Source organism: Corvus brachyrhynchos, unplaced genomic scaffold (assembly GCF_000691975.1).
Source record: "Corvus brachyrhynchos isolate BGI_N302 unplaced genomic scaffold, ASM69197v1 scaffold17, whole genome shotgun sequence".
Taxonomy (NCBI): domain Eukaryota; kingdom Metazoa; phylum Chordata; class Aves; order Passeriformes; family Corvidae; genus Corvus; species Corvus brachyrhynchos.
Window position 1 is genome coordinate 6,728,541 of NW_008240046.1, and position 11,637 is coordinate 6,740,177.

At 42.4% G+C, this 11,637-nt stretch overlaps 1 long non-coding RNA gene across 3 annotated transcripts in view; it reads right to left on the bottom strand.

Annotated features, from left to right (window-relative positions):
• LOC108449170 overlaps window positions 1–11,313 on the bottom strand; it is a 16,439-nt gene extending 5,126 nt beyond the window's left edge. For all 3 annotated transcript variants that reach the window (XR_001865307.1, XR_001865306.1, XR_001865305.1), the window contains exon 1: window positions 11,069–11,313. This is a non-coding gene — a long non-coding RNA (uncharacterized LOC108449170). The remainder of the gene's footprint in view (window positions 1–11,068) is intronic.
• Window positions 11,314–11,637: the final 324 nt, after the last annotated feature.

An 11,637-nucleotide genomic window follows, 5' to 3' on the forward strand; every position in this document is an offset into this window, starting at 1 on the left:
AGAGAATGAGACAGAATTTAGCAAGATAACATATGGCAAGGGGGTGATGTTCTACCCTGGAGAATTGGATACTCTCCCTTTTTCTGTCAAACAGCTCCCATGTGGTGATAGCTGAGTCACTCGAGCCAATCTTTTCAGAAGCTGTCAATAACTTTACATTGCTTTTATTCTTAGTGCAGGACTTGTAGGCATGCTGAACTTTCTCAGCTGCAGCTGAAGTCAGGGAAGCCATGCTCCAAACACAAAATAGTATACAAAAAAAATCTGGTTTGGGGAATTTAAAATCGTGTCCAACATGGTTATGCTTGGCCTTACTCTTCCTGGGACTCACCAGTTTTCAATATGAAGGGATACTTGCAAGCCCATCACTTTGAAGTGATACTGTGCAGGAAGTTCACTGTGAAGCTCTGTTACGGCAACCAGGGGTACTGTCTTCAGAGCAGGTTTTGAACATTGTGCAGGAAACAAGGCAAGCATGAGTTATGTTGAGCTGCAAGAAGAAAACAACCTGCTCATCTCACTAGCATGCCATCTTTTCTGCACAGTGTAGGTACACCAAAGACATGTCTGTATATAGGATTTGCTGAGTCCTGCACATGAGTCATAACACCCCCTGTCACACTACAGTCTTGGGGGAGTGTCTGGAAAGCTGCGCAGCAGAAAAAAACCTGAGGGTGCTGGTGACAGTGGCTGAACATGAGCCAGTGTGTGCCCAGGTGACCAAAAAGGCCAATGCTATCCTGGCCTGTATGAGCAATACCACGGCCAGCAGCGCCAGGGCCCCCTGTACTTGGCACTGGTGAGACAATACCTCAAGTTCTGTGTTCAGTTCTGGGCTCCTCACTGCAAGAAAGACATTGAGGTGCTGGAGTGAGTCTAGAGAAGGGCAATGAAAATGTGAGTAGTCTGGAGCAAAAGTTCTGTGAGGAATGGCTGAGGTAGCTGGGGTTGTTTAGCCTGGAGAAAAGAAGGCTCAGAGAAGACCTTACCATTTTCTACAACTGCCTGCAAGGAGGTTGCAGCCAGGTGGGAGTTGGCCTCTTCTCCTGGTTAACAAGTGACAGGATGAGAGGAAACCTTACGCCAGATTTGGATTGGATATTAGGAAAAATTTCTTCACCAAAAGGTTGTCAAGCATTGGAACAGGCTGTCCATCCAGGCAAGTGGTGGAGTCATCACCCCTGGAGGTATTTAAATGATGTGCAGATATGGCACTTGAGCACATGGTTTAATGGTGAACATAATGGTGGTGCTGGGTTGACGGTTGGAATTAATGATTTTAAAGGGCTTTTCAAATCTTACCAATTCAGTTGTTCTAAGATTGTCTGTCTGCCATCTACAAATTACCCCAAATTCTTATCTCACTAACTGTATTCCATGAACATCTAGTAGATCAGAAGGAGTATAAATGAGGAAATAGACAGTTTTCCCAGTTTAGTCAATTTCCTGAATGGGAAGACAGAACCTTTTTCACTTGCATTTCGAAAAATCAGACTGTCAGTATCAGGGCAAGTGGTCTCTGTCCCTTTCCAGGTCTGACAGTTCCAGCATTTTCTCAGGACCCATTTTGACAAAAAACAAGGGAAGTACAAGATGAGAAAGATGCCACTGAAAAACACACTCACCAGCACTCTGCCCTGCACTACTGACTCCAGTCCCATTACATGACCACTTCACCAGCTTGTCTGAAACCCTCTTGAACTGCAGCTCTTTCAGTGTAACAGCAATGGGCTTGTTAGAAACATAATTGACTGACTGCTGAGCTGGGTGTGCTCTTTTAGGGGTAAATAGAGCAATAATATTGCTTTTCAAGGTGACTCTGTGTAAACTTACGTGAGCTGGGTAAAAATTTAAATAAAACCCCTGGGTCATAGGGAGTTCCAGCCAGGAGAAATTTGTGTTTTCTGAAATGAGGTTCCTCTGATGCAATCCCATTTAATTGCAAAGAAAGTACAAAGGCCTCTTTTTCTTCACACCGAAAGAATTGCAGAAAAGTCATGGCCTCTGTTTACAGCTCAAGTCTATTTTCCATTAAACACTCTAAAAGCTGTTTTTCCCTTTTTTTCTTAGCTTTTCTCAGAGGCACAGTCCTGGCCCTTGTTATGTCTGTGTTGTTGGCTTTTTCCTTGCCACCATCTGTCTCTTCTTTTGATCTCTTTGTCTCTCTCTCATAGACACCCAACTGATCACAAAACAATGGCCAGTAAAACCCTTCCACCCATGTGCCTTGCAGGTGCTCTTTTTTTGGACAGGGACGCGTGCTGGTGGTTGGAAGGAAAGCTATGGTACTTCCAGATATCTGCTCTCATAATAAACTTAAGTGTTTCTTACAACTGACCATTATATAGGTAACTTTCACCCTGATTTAGAGAGATTTTACCCTAAGGGCTAATGAAACTGTTGAAGAGAAATCAGATTGTTTCTCAGCAGCATTGAGAAACATTGAAAGCGCAGCACTTAAGGCTGTACCAGAGAGAACAAAGGTTCTCTCATCTTCCTCTGGTTACAGTCTCTGTGCTTCATCTACTTATAAACTTGATGCTTTTTGTCAAAGCTGTTCTGACTTAGAAGTTTGAAGAAATGCACTTTATGCATGTAAGCATTACCATACTTCTTTTACATTCATTGCAAAGTTAAATGTCACTTGTCTTTATTTGCCTGTGAGTTTTCTGAGAAAATAATATCTAGGTGTAATATATTGTTTCTCATCAGCACTACTTTTCCTAGTTGACTCCTGAACTTTCTCCAGTGAATTATGGAATCACAGAATTGCTGGCTAGAACTCCTTGTGGAGTTCTCTGGTTCAACCTCATACTCACAGCAGATGTATTGCTGAAGTGAAAGCAGATCAGCCACTGATTTGTCTACCGAGCTTTAAAAACTGTCAAGTATAGAGAATCCTTCGCTTCACTGGGCAGCCTTTTCCAGGCCTGCTCTGCCTTCCTTCTGGCAAAGCTTCTCCTAAGTTCCTGCCCAGTGCAGCAGGCCCCACGTCCCCAGGTGCCCTTGCACAGTAGGTGTGAGGCTCTGCAAGTGGGACTGAGCAATGACAAGGACAACGGTTCATACAGCATGGAGGTGCTGCTGAGGTTAAGGAGGTGTATGCCCTTCATCAAAACCACTTCCATAAAGAAAAAGACAGTCATTGTCAGAGGAGGTTCTCTTAAGGGAAACAGAAGGCCCAATATGCAGACCTGACCGACTTAATGAAGTCTGCTGCCCCTCTGGGGCCTCGGTTGAGGATGTGAAGAGAAAGCTTCCTACACTGGTATGGCCCTCAGATCACCCAAGTATGGCCCTCAGAAATTATTGATTTTTCAGGTAGGCAGCGCTGAAGCTGCAACAAGAAATCTGAGGGCAAACAAGAGAATCTTGAGAGCCCTGGGATGTCTAGAAGTATGTGACTGTTGTGTATAGGTAATGTTTGCAAAGTTTCTTGCTGGGCTCAGCAGGGAGTAACCAGCACGTGGCACTGTTTTAACTTTGACAACACAGACATGAAAGGGTCAGCTCATTCTAGCAATGGTCATGAGTGAGGGCAAGTAAAGAATGAAGAGAAGTCTCGTCTAAATCTCACTACAGTATTTTGCTGAAACATTCTAGAGTTTTAAAAATTTTCTAAAATAAAAAAAAACATAGTGTTAGATCCTTTCAAAGATGAGATAGATAAAACTATTCTGTTGGGGCACCAGGACAAATTACTAACCTGAAAAGAAAGTCTCTACTCTCTGTTTGACGAGCATACAGCAATAACCAAAATTAAGACCTCTTCACCTCCTCAAAATAGAAAAGTCAGACTGTTAATAATCAGATTTTTCTTTGGACTAGCCTAGTATCCAATACTTTTATCTGAGTAGATTTAGCAGATTCTTTCTTTCCATTTAAGTTCGAAAGTTTCAGCAGGCTTAGGTTTTTTATTTGAGACAAAAGCACTCCTGGCATTCATTTGCTTATATAAGAATCTCATATTTGATTGGAAAGAGCAAAACAAAACATAGATGTGATGACAATTTCAAGACATCTCTTTCAAATAAGGGCTTTAATCCCACCAAGAGCCGATTCTTCGTGTACAAATAGAGTGAGAGTTCTCCAGTACCCTTCTGCAAACTCAGGGCTTAGGGTTCTGCTGGGTATTGGGCTTTTAGGCCAAACTCAGGATGTTTTAGGGCACAACTGGTTTTATAATTTTTCTAGTTTAGAAAATTCGACTTCTTCTGAAGTCTACACTTTTCAAAATGAACATTGTCAAACTGGAAGTTTCTTGGAAGAAAAATGCAATAATGATCCAGTCTGTAAAGTTTTCCTTACACTGAGGGATTGAAGAAAAAGTTAACAGATTTCCATCTTGGTCTCAAAATACTTACGTAAGTAAATTATTTGTTTCTGGGAATAGATGAAAAGTTATACAACAGCAGAAGGAGATTTCAGCTCTGGAATCTAATCCCAGAGAAGATTATGCTGGAAAAATGGTGCTCGTTTTTAATAGCAACATTCACATGCTGAATCCCTATTACTGGTGTCTTAGACATCAAGAGTTAATGTCTTTTCAATCACTGCACATTAGCAGCCATGGGTAGGGCCAGATGTAGGAATGACTAGTAGAGACTTTAGCCAGAAAATCAAAATAATAAGGTAGTTGCTTACAGCTTTTGCAGACTGACTTTCCTGCTGCTGCCTTGTCTTGTCCTTCTACTTACTTTCTACTGTCTCTTTTCTCTCCTGCCAGCTCCAGTTACTGCCTCTTGCACTGCTTCCTTGGCAACACCATCCTTCACTTCTGTTCTGGCTTTGCCTCCTCATTTCCCACACTCCCAGTAGCCCCATGGCTGCCTTTAAGTATTAGTTTGTGTGCTACTCTGTAATGATCCTCGAGCTGCAGCACAAGATCTCCCTCCAGGCAGGCACACACATTGCTGGCAGGAACAGGCAGCCCAGAGGACCTCAAACAAGCTCTTCCCTGTCCATCTGAAGGCACAGAACAGTCCTAATGGCAGGATTTAAACTACATCAGCACTTCCTGTAGCTCTTTTCTACCATCAGTTTCAGACTACATCTGAACAGTGTGCAGAAAAAACTCTTATTTGGTTCTGAGTTAGGTATGAACAGTTTATGGGCATGTGGATTTGATGGACAGATAGCAACAGCATCTGTGGCTGAAGATCAATGGAGGTGGCTTACGGTTATGGCTATATTTTCCAGCTGTCCATTTAGAAAACACCACAAAATTACCCTTCAGAAATTTGTTTGTGGAAAATAGGAGGGGTATCCAGGCACAGAAGCATAAGATGTTCTGCGATACCTAGTTCAAAGTAAGATTTTCTTCCGCCTTTATTTTAAACAACGAAACACTGAAAACAAATGGATACATGAGATGAAAAAGTACCCTCTGTGAGGTTTCAGCTTTGATAAACCACATTACAGAATCCAGGTCTTTCACCATATGGTGAGACCCGATACACCTTCAACATTTTGACTGTTTGTTTAGACAAAAAAATCAAGAATTTAGGCCTTGACAATATAAATACAGGACTGAAAATGTGTCACGAGAGTGCATTTGGCAAGTCTGTTGTTAGTATGCCTGCTCTGGTGTTTTACTGGCTCTCTGCTGCTGTGAACAAATCTGAAAAGGGAAAAAGATTTGGAAGCTAACTAATGAGCGTGAATGCTACAGAAAGGAAGTGAAGACAAAGGGCTATTGACCCTGTTCTCCCCTATTAGACAGCAATTAATTTTTCAGTTAATAAAACTGCTTCATCCTGTCTGATCCCTGTGGTAGAATTAGGCAGTCAATACTTGAGGGACCATGTTTCCAAATAACACCCACAGGGCAAGCCTTTTCTAGCCATCCTTGAGCCTTGTCTGGCTTTCCCCATTGTGGATTCCTTCATTCTGGTTTTAGGATTAGCCTTTGCCTAAATTGCCCATCTGGGTGACACTGAAGGATGTTGGCATTGTTGTAGGCTCTGTGCAATGCTGAGATAAAGTGGAAGGCTGTGTCTTGGAGCCAAAACTGTATGATGTGGATTTTCACCCCCAGAACAGCATTGCAACTGATTTCCACTATATAATGTAGTGTAATCACAATGTCGTGTATGCTTTGTCTGGAGTTGATTGTCCAGCTGTTGAAACAGTATCTTTTTTCATTAAATTAAACCAAACTGTAGCCAGCATCAACATCAACCTCCAAAAATGTAATGCTTAAGTCTTTTCGGCCAGATGCTGATCTCTGAAACACTGGTGTGAGTCTAGCGGAATTACAGTTTTACACTAATGTGAGATCAACAAGCTTATTTTGGGCCAGTGATCTGCTTTCACAGGTGTGCCTTATTTTAAGATGCCACCAAACTAGCTTCTCCCCATCATTCCAAAGCTGTTGAAGATTAAAGATAAGCTTTACTGGTAAACAGAGAAACAAAGAAAAAGATGTGGAACAAAGGTTTGCTTTCTGTCTCAGTTAAATGCTAGTTAAGGAAAAAACCATTTCTGGAACATTTCCTTTTTATCAATCATAGCAAAATAAAAATAAGCTGGCAGAGTACAACTAAAAATGCTGTTTCTTAAACAGAAAAACATTCACACAAGTTTAATGATAAAAACTTAAAGAACTGTGTTTTGTTCAGTCTTTTTTTTTTTTTTTTTTTTGCCATTGTGTGCAAATCTTCAGGTTTTATTAAAGAGAATTGATATAAGATTTATTCCATTGCACTCCCTGTTATCTTAGCTTGACTTTGCCATGAGAAGTCCTTGGGGGACTTGGTGAGAAATATTAGTTCTGATGGGTTTTTTTGTCACAGACACTCAGCAACTGACGGGAGACAAATGGAAATAAACTGAAAAAAAGTGCATATCTGCATGGGAGGAGTGAAGGGCTCTGTTTTACACTGCTGTACCTCAAAAATAGCTGAAGGGAGTTTTCCAACAATTTCCACATACCATGCACAGCTCATCCCTGGACTGGGACCAAACATATAAAGGATCATTCCCCAAAGGAGAATTGGGGAGGAGGGGGTGCCTTTAAATGAAACGTGAAAAAGGATAATGGAAATCTGCCCATAAACAGAACTTTTGCATCCTGTGTTGAAGGAAATCCTGCCTTAAGGAAGCCTTTTCTAGTATGCAATAGCATTTAAAGCAAAGTCGCCAGGCAGCACTGTGCCTGCCTCACATCCTCTGTGTTTGCACTGAGCCCAAAGCTCCTACAGGCATGGGCTTGGCACATTTGGAACTGCACCAACCCAGTTGTGATTCCCAGGCATGTACTGGCTGCTGGAACCATCCTGGGGAGACACATCTGAAGCATGAAACAGCACCATGAAAAATATGTGTTACAGCCTTGGCTTGCATTCACCACCCAAGCTGGAGATCACTGGTCAAGAGTTTCACCTCTTCCTTGCTGTCCAAGATCATGCTCAGGCACTGCATGTGGGAACACTGATGCTCCCAGTGATCATCACCTTTTGCAACAGGCATTTCAAGCTTTATTGCCAGTTTACCAAAGCTTGAAGAAAATAGCATGAATCCCATGCACAAATTTTCTTAGCCAAGTACTGGGCTGAGAAAAGTATATTTGTGTGTCCGCAGTCTGAAAATAAATCGATTCACTTCAGTTGGGGGGGCTTGGGAAAAAAGAAAAATACCTTTCTATGTTCCTTGTAGAAGAAAATCCCCCATTTTCCTACTAGATTTTTATCAATACAGTTACATAATATGATTATGTATTTATGCATCAGCTTTTCCATTTTCTGTCATTTCAATAAAAACAAGCAAACAATGGAATCACTTAAGCTGTTAGTATTTGTAATTTAGTAACTCTTCCAGACAGGTCCCAGCATATTGCAAGGCAGCTTCATGTTTTGACTTGATGATTTCTTTTACTTCTAAAATGGTGTGAATTTTATCTGTTTCAGAACATGAGAAAAGGAGGAACTCATGTGCCTCCTCATTTCTTCCCACCCCAAAATCTTTTCTTACTTTTTAATTTAGCAACATGATGTGAAATAAATTAGTCTTGAATCCAAAAGCACAGTCTCATTGCTTTTAGCATGAATTATGCATTGCAGGTTCATATGTATAAATAGCAACACTAAAACCAAATTGCTTTCTGAGCCAAAACCCTTTAAGCAACAGAATGGATATGGTAGTCATGAAACAGTCCAGAATAACATGATATTCGAAATTCAAGCTGAAATTCCCTTCCACGTACATTAAAATTTTCACTTGTTAAAGTAAATGACTCCCTGTGTCATCTTTATTCTGTTTTATTACCTTTCTAGTAATGCTGTAAATAGATACCTTGGCTAACCTCATTCCTGTTTCCTAGAGAGGCACATGCCAAGAAGACCTGGCTGACAGTAAATGCTGCGCAGCAACTTACCGTCATTGATGGGAATAGCTGGCCAGCTAGTGATCTCAATGATTCATGTGCAAATGTCAATGGCTCTGCCCAGGCCTAGTTTGCAGTATTCTTTTGTTGCATATTTTCATATAGAGTCCCTCTTGCCTGGGATAAACAAACAGAGCAGCACACTCCAAAAGCAATAGGGAGCCCAGCCTAAAGAATGAGACTGCATATAAAACAAACTCTAATGAAAAGTAACATGTCAAGGTAGTATTTTTAATTCAAATATTTATTATGTATTTGTGTTGTAGCTTTGCTTAAAGGCCAGGGCTACTTTGTGCTAACCATTATTCAGGCTTAAAAAAAAAGCCTAAGCTTCAAAGGCAGGCCTGTCTGTCTCTACATTTACATTTGCTGGTTTTATATCGCTCATTTGACTTCAGAATATCAAGTCTCATCCACCTCCCTTCCCTTCAGACCTAAAACGTCAAATCAAGAGCTCCAAATCTTCTCCTGGATATTTATAGCTTACTAAATGAGATGCAGGAAAGGATTATAACTCAGACTGCAAAATTCTGCCTTCAAAAGTGAGGAAATGCCAGATTAAATACGTAATAACAATTCCGTTCTCTTAGGTATTATAAACATTATGATATAAGGTATAATTTTTCCTTTCCCCTGACAACCTTGCCTCATTCACTGCTGGCAAACGAAGCAGTGAGCCATGGCTCAATATTGCCTTTGATTAAGGTGGCTGAGTGTATGTCATGTGCCTCCTTCACTGCATGCTAGTCAACGTCCTGGGTGAAAACTGGACATTTTTCTCAGTTTTCTGAGGTGCTTCTTGAACATTCCAAAGTTGTTCACGTTTTTGTTTTGTTTTGTTTTCAGAAAATCTCTTTTTACATTACAGGCAAATATGATATGTGGGCTGGAACACTTCTCTTGCCAGATGTGTAAATAGTGGTTACTTTCATCAGAGAAATAGAAATATCAGGGAAACTGAGGTAGCTTTCCAGGATCTGAAGGCAAGTATGCCCTCAGAGCGCATGCTTCTTTCTCTTCCATGAAACTTCTGCACCAGTCTTCTTGAATTTCAGCTTTAACCCACCTTCCTCTATTTGTTTCCCTCATCTTCCTTCATCAGGCATTTCATGATGGTTCAAGCACCTTTGGTTTTTAAGTTTTCTTCTCTGAGCTCTCAGTCCAGGTGACAAATCATACTCCTCACCACCCAATCTCTCCCTCTGCCATTGTCATGGCTACAATTGACATCTGCAGGAAAAAAAATGTGAGTGGAATTTTGACAGGAGGGCTCCAGCGCCTTGAGGGCTGCACCCGATTTCCTGTGGTGCCCTTAAAACCAAGGTCTGGGATTGAAAGTGTAGTTTATTGGCATCCAACTAACACTCCAGGACAGGAGTGGCCTTCTTGCAGGTATTCTTTCCTCCTTGTAAAACTCCCACCTTTTCTGAGGAATACTTGACAACAAATTGTCAAAGAACAAGCTGTCAACACTCTCCAGTGTTGTAAAATAAGTATTTCCTTGCCCTAAACCACTTCACAGAATTATCAGGGCCTATTCCAAGATTTGAGAAAAAAAAAGACAGTTTTCTAGATTATTGCATAAGAGTTGGAGACTTGTCATCTGTGTTTGAGAGCATTTTACCATGTGGTGATCTGCAGGTGCTGCTGTAAGATACACTTATTTGCCAATGCTATTTTTACAGTAAAAAAACCCAATGAAGTAGCATATATAATAGAAGAACAGCAGTGGGAAGTCTGCCAGGGAGACTGTCCGCCTGGGCATGCCGCAGCTCTGCTTACAATCCACCACCACCATTTTTTAATCTAGAAAAACCTTGACACAATCAAGTTACAGATGAAAATAATGCTGCATTTAGAGCTGCAATTGCACCAAGACTTTCAGTGCTACCTGTATCTTCTGTAGGACAGGCTGGAAAAACAGTGCTTTGTAATACATGTAACAGAGCAGGTATCAAAGTGAGCATTTAAAGAAACAGAAATCTTGTGGAGTAACCCAGATCTCATGCAATTCCTTGTTAAAGACGCATGAAGAAGAAGTGGCACCTGAAGCAAACGTGGGGGAATGAACCACCAGTGTGCTCTGGTTGTGATAGCCCTGAGGTGGTCTCTTCTGCATCTCAGTGTCTGCTGGGTGCACCTTGGTGATGTGACTCTAAGCAACATCACGGGCTGGCCAGAGGAGCAAGACAGCTCCCATTGGGTCCGTAGGTGCTCAAACAGATAGTCTCTCAGTACATTCACACATTTGGAAAAGTGTTTGAGAAATATCACTGAAGTGTCACCTCTGCTCTAGCTAGTGGTTTGTTACTGCAGAAAGAGTGCATTTTTAGAAAGAGGCGGCTGACCCGAGAGACACAGCACACTGAGTTAATGTAATAGTCAGATTGCCTTTGATTACTATTGCTAAAGATAAAAGTATTGTGAACTGAACTTATATTTGCTACGCTAAAAACATTTGAAACCATTGCAATTGTGACGTAGGTTTTTATATGAAAAGCCAAGACACGACAGGTCCCTTGGCTGCTGTGTGTTCTCCCTTTCCAGATCACTGCACAGGACCAAGCCAATGCACTGCGCGTCACCCTGTTGCCCCTACCAAGCAAGTAGATTCCCACACAGGAGAAACCTCCGAGTGGTTTCACAGCGATCAGGTTTACAAACTCTCTGGACGGTTTCCCCTACCTGCGTGGCTGCGCTTCAGCTGTCGGGCTGTTCCGCCCCGGCAGATCTTGGTGCTCCGCAGTGACCAGCCTTGCTGGGACTCCGCAGCCCTCTCCGAGCCACCCCGGCGTGTGACGGCAGAGGGCAGCAAGAGGCAAAGAAGATCCTGTCACAAATTGGGTCAAATTCCATTCTCTGATATTTGCTCTTTGAATGCAGTGCCTGCGCAGGCTGCCCGCGGTTCCTCGGCTGGGTCCCCAGCTGGCGGGGGGGGGCGGGGGGTGGGGCGGCGCCCGGGGGGGGGCGGGCGGCAGCGGGCTCGGGGCTGCCCACGGGGGAGCCATCCAAGCCCGGATGTGCTCCACGGGGCGATGTGCTCCACGGGGCCATCGCAAGCCCGGACGTGGCCTTGCACGTGTGCACCTCACCAGGTGGGTTAGAAAGGGAATCATGCTGGTTTTGGACACTTTGCCGAGTTACAAGAGTGCCATATGGCATTTTGTCATGCTCGTGTTGAAAAGCTATAAAAATCCGAAATTAGTTATGCTTAGCTTTCACCACACAGCAAAATGTAGCACTTACTTTAACTA